The sequence below is a fragment of the Heliangelus exortis genome, chromosome 2 (genome assembly GCF_036169615.1).
Source record: "Heliangelus exortis chromosome 2, bHelExo1.hap1, whole genome shotgun sequence".
NCBI classification, from domain to species: domain Eukaryota; kingdom Metazoa; phylum Chordata; class Aves; order Apodiformes; family Trochilidae; genus Heliangelus; species Heliangelus exortis.
Genome location: NC_092423.1, coordinates 1420212 through 1425524, shown reverse-complemented (window position 1 = coordinate 1425524; position 5313 = coordinate 1420212). Strand labels below are relative to the sequence as shown.

General features: G+C 45.9%; 1 long non-coding RNA gene across 1 annotated transcript; it reads left to right on the top strand.

Moving 5' to 3' along the window:
• The first annotated feature begins 1059 nt into the window (after positions 1-1059).
• On the top strand, positions 1060-4804 carry LOC139793653 (uncharacterized). Its single transcript, XR_011724694.1, has 2 exons — positions 1060-1272; positions 4532-4804. It is a non-coding gene; the product is annotated as an uncharacterized lncRNA (long non-coding RNA).
• Positions 4805-5313: the final 509 nt, after the last annotated feature.

Genomic DNA, 5313 nt, shown 5'->3' with positions numbered 1-5313 from the left:
AGCTGCCAGAGTGCTCACAGCTGGTTTTTATATGCAGGACTGTGTAAATTTTCTGTAGGAGGAGCATTGGATGAAGCTGTAGAGAAGGATTTATCTGGAGCAGCAGGTGTACTATAACCCCTGTTTCAAGCTGTTCCGTGGTGAGGGAGGAGGGATTCACAGAGTGGGAAGTGGGGGCCACCTATGGAGTAGGATCTGAGCCAAAAAGGCCACTCAAAGAGTCTCCTGGGAGAGCAGCTCTCAGCCCCAGCATCTAAAGAGCTCGTGTAATACTTGTTGAATGCATTTTATGGCCTGCTTGGGAGATTGCAATGGACTGAAATCACCACTGTCAAGCAGGAACCTATAACTCAGATTTTTTAAAGGCTGCTCATTCCTGCTCAATGCCCAGATCCTGCTGGTTTGAGAAGGAATTAAATGGAAGGTCTCTTCCAACCTTTAATTTCAAGCTTGATTTTGCAAGGCATCTGTCTCCTTCCAAGTCTCCCCTGGTGTTTCTGCACTCCTGAAGGAATAAGCAACGCTGGAGGACTTCTTAGCTCATCAAAAGCTGAGCAAACCAGGCTTCATGCTATGATGAACCTTTTTTTTTTTTTTTGGAGGAGCCGTGGCAGCATTCTGGATACAAAGCCAATCTCTAAAGTGATGATACCTCCACTGGTCTGAACTGGCCTTTTCATGCAGCTCATAAAAAGCTCATCTGGCACACGAGATTCTTTACTGGAGGAGACCCCAGGAGTTGGGCTGTAGCTGGGAAACCATCCCTACCCAACTGGAGGAATTATTTTTCACCCATGACAGTTCCAGACAGGACAAGTCCAAGCCAGTCCTCTGGCCTCCCTCCCATACCATGAGCTTGTAATCTAGATCTGAGCAGTCAGCAGTGAATATTAATGATTCCCATGAGGCACTGGGGTCCCAGAACATGAAAGAAACCCCAATAATGAAGAAACACAAAGCACTGATCAACTAGAAAGAAGGGGGAGATGTCTCAATGGGAGAAGTATCACCAACCCAATGCAAACCCAACTCTTCCTCAGAGCTTGGTTCCTACCTAACAGAAGGCAACTGCAGACACACTCAGATGTTGGTTAGAAGAAAATATCTGCAGAGAAAGAGCAGAAAGAACCTGAGATGGGACCAAGAAAGATTTAACTCCCATTGTGAAGTAAAATCACAGAACATGAAAGTCCTGGAAACATCATAGTACCAAAATGAGATAAAGGGAGCAGGAGAAAGCATGAAGAGGAACTAAGTGACCAAACCACCAGGGTGAGTCTGCTGGAACAAGAAATGTTTTTTAGTGAATATGAGCTCCCCCAGAATGTCAAGTATCATTTATTCACTTATGCCTAAGCCTGAGGAACATCTTGTTTAAATCACACACAACGGCGGGGCCAGGCCCTGCACGCAAGTAAAATCAGCAGAAATGGTACTGAGCTCCAGGGGATGATGTTGATTAGCACAGACACATCCCAACTTCAGTTGGTAGGGAGGTGCTTGGGTTACCACAGCCAGGATATGGTGCAGGAAAAGAAGGAGAAGATCTAAACTGCAAAAATTTTGTGCCATCAAGCAAGATCCTTGCTGGAGAATGTAACTGTGGTAAAAACTGAAAACCTTCTCCCCCGTTTTTTGGGGGGTTTTTATTCTTCTTTTTTTTTTTTTTTACTACAGTCATCAGGTTCTTAAGGATCTTTCTCCCATTTTGCAATATGGAAGAGGTGCCTCCCTGCCCCAGAGCTCTTCTGATGCCCAGAAAGGAAGATCCCAAAGGCTCAGGTTCCACCTGGAGGCTGAGCAAGCAAAGGCACTCCCAGGAGGTACCTGGAGCTCAGAGGTTCAAAATCTCTATTTGTAGCCCTCAGAGAAGTTTTCCTTTTTTTTTTTCCTCCTTGTTTTTCCTCCATTTACCTCCCAGAGGTGCAGCTGGACAAGGCATAGTCTGAAATTCCACCACCTTTTGCTTTCAGTCTGCACCTTCATAATGATGGTTGGTCTTAGAGGTCTTTTCTAGCCATGACAGTTCTGTGAAATGGATTTAGGATATGGGCTTAAGTTGTGCCAGGGAAGGTTTAGATTAGATTTTAGGAAAAAATTCTTTACTGGAAGAGTGGTGAGGCATTAGGATGGGCTGCCCATGAAGGTGGTGGAGTCACCATCTCTGGAGGTGTCCAAAGAAGTGTTCAGATGTGGTGCTTCAGGAGATGGTTTAGTTGCTATGATAGATGGATTATGGTTGGACTCAATGATCTTGAAGGTCTTTTACAGTCTTCATGATTCTCTGATTCTGTGATTCTTGCAGCTTTAGTACTTGGAGGGGTAGGTACAGGTCTCCCATGTGTTCCCCTGTGTCGATGGCTTTTGCCACAAGCTCCACTTTGAACCCTCCCTAAAAAAAGTCCCAGACCTTCTCCTCCCTCTGCTGAATGACCCAGCAAAGGCAGTTACACAGCTGCCTGGTCTGCATGGGTTTGGGGGTGTATAGAGAAATAATCAGCACATTATTTTTCATTACTAATAAGCCAGCAGCTGGTATTTTATTATTAATTGACTTTTTAATTAATTCTTCTTCCAGCATCACATAGTGGCACAGCCAGACCCTGATGCTGTCCATATTCCCCTGATTTTTATCTCCACTGTAAAAACTTTTTTAATGGAAGGTTCTGCTGTTCTTGGTTACTTACAGAGCAACATTTGTACTGCTGTGAATCGTGCCCTGGAAGTGCAGAAGGGAAATCTGGGAAAGGGGACACTGAAGCACGGAATCTAAAGGAGCTTCAGGGTTTCTGTAGGTGACCTTGTTGTATAAAATCACTCAGAAATTCATCAGACTGAGCTTAAAAATTTACCAGCCTGGCTGTGTTCTTGATAACTGCTTTGGAGCAACAACCCAGAGCCGAGTCTATAAAACATGATCTCCTATTTTGCTGTTGGGAAGAAAAAGATCATATTATATTTGACTTCAGGTTCGGCTCGAGACGTGTTTAGTTTTTCTCCCCAGCCACGAGGACTGGAAATTTAATTTTGGTTTTGAAAGAAAGCTGGCTGCTTTGGTAACCACAGGACTTCAGCAGTGGAGTCCTGGGAGGAAAATGCCAGCTCTTGGGAAACCTGCAATAAACTCACAAGAACCAGCAAAGCCAGCTGAAGGGGAGTGAGAGTTATTTTGGGGGAGTGTCTGGCAGGAAAAAGCTGAAAGAAAAGAAGACACGAGGCTAACCCAGAGGGATCCATCTGTTCCAACACAATTATTTTTGTTTATTATTGTGCACATTTTTCTGGTCAGCTCCTATCTGCCGGCCTGATGCCACTGAGTCCTCATCTGCACAGTGAGGCAAATACCTCTTGGTTGCCTTCTGAATCATTTCCCTGGACAAAAGCATCCAGAGGGGGGTTTGGGAATGGGGTCTTAGGTTTCTGTGAAGACATAAAAAGTTAAACATCTGGAATGCTGCATTAGACAGACTGAAAATACAGCTTTCCCCCAGGCCCTCAGCTAATTACAGCTGGAGGTCGGAGGTTTTGTCTTCTCTTGGATTTAGCACAGCCCAGCCTTGTTTATTCACCCCCCATCACCACCAGTGGCTCCCCTTTTTTTGTTACGGGTTTGAGGGAAAGGCCAATTCCCAAATCTTCATCTGAGACCTTCCTTGCATTCAGACAAAAAGTAGAAACCGACCCAAAATTGATTTCATGCTGATAAATCCATACTAAACCTCAGGGACTGAATGCTCTGCTTTATCTCAGGTGCTTCCCCAAAGTTCCCTGGCAAGGCCAGGGGTAAAATCTGGTTGGGGATGGGTTAGGTAGCAAAGTAGGTGTTCAGGGGGTCCATACTTTTGACTGCATCATCCCTTGACACTACTGGAGATGTTAAATGGGGTGGAGAAACTTCATGTCCTCTCTCTGAAGCACAGGGTGGGTGACTTTAAACAAGCTGCCCCAGCAACTTGCCCTGGGCAACCAGAGGGCATCACATCCCCACGGTGCTGATTTCTGGCCCCAGTGTTTTACACAGGGAATATTTTTTTCAGAGGGAAAGGAAGCCCTCTGGAAATTTCCATGTGACATTCGTGGCTGGTTATTAAACCAAGTAGGGAGATCCCTTGGGCTCAGGGAAGATGAAGAGGGACTTCTGACAAGGGAATGGCTTGATAAGACAAAGAGCAACAGTTCTAAATTGCCAGAGGAGAGATTTAGATGAGATCTGAGGAAGAAATTCTTTGGTGTGAGGGTGGTGAGACCTGGTCTTGGTTGCCCAAGGAAGCTGTGGCTGCCCCATCCCTGGCAGTGTTGAAGGTTGGATGGGGCTTGGAGCACTCTGGTCTAGTGGGAACTGGATGACCTTTAAGGTCCCTTCCAAAGCAAACCATTCTTTGATTCTATGAGGAAAAATGTGATTTACCTGTGGCTGATAAGATTGGAATGTTTCATTGGGTGGGAAAATATACTGATTGCTTTGCAGAGGTGAGCTGAGATGGCTTCAGCTTGGAGTTTTCTTTTTGTCTCTCCATCCCTCTCCCTTCAGCATGTTGCAATCAACCCCGTGGTCAGAAAGACCTGCAATGAGACTTACATGGAGCAACAGGACTGGGAATATCTGGGTGAAGACATTCTGGCATAAAAAAGAAGTCCCTCGGGGCAAAATAAGGACTTCTAAAAATCTCAGAAGGGCCAAACTTCTTGGCCAAGGCCTTTGTAACACTTTCCCCTCTGAGGAACTCCAGAGTCCTGGATGTGTTCCTTCCATGTATCTTCCTCTCTTCACACGTATATATAGAAATATATTTGTGCATCTGTATGTGAGCATGGACAGGAAAATCTCACAGAATCAGAGAATGTTCAGGGTTGGAAGGGACCTCCAGAGCTGCTCCAGTGCCAGCCCTGTCCCAGCAGGATCCCCCAGGGCAGGGCACACAGAACACATCCAGGGGGGGTTGGAAAGGCTCCAGAGAAGGAGACTCCAGAACCTCTCTGGGCAGCCTGGGCCAGGGCTCCCTCACCCTCACAGCCAAGAAGTTTCTCCTCAGCTTCAGCTGGAACTTCCCATGTTTTAGCTTAAATATATATATACACATCCCTCCATAGAGCTTCTGAGGCTTTGCATTCCCCCTGTGTCCATATTGTTGGATTTGCAGAGACAACACAGTGACATTTGGGTGTCCCCTCTGCTCCATCTCAAACTGGAAACAAGTCCCCTTCAAGAAGACCCAAACCCAGGCAACCACGAGGTCACAAGAGCAGGTGGGAAACCTGGAAGAAGCCTATTATAGGATTGTGACAATCCTGCAGAGCAATTTAAGTTGGAAA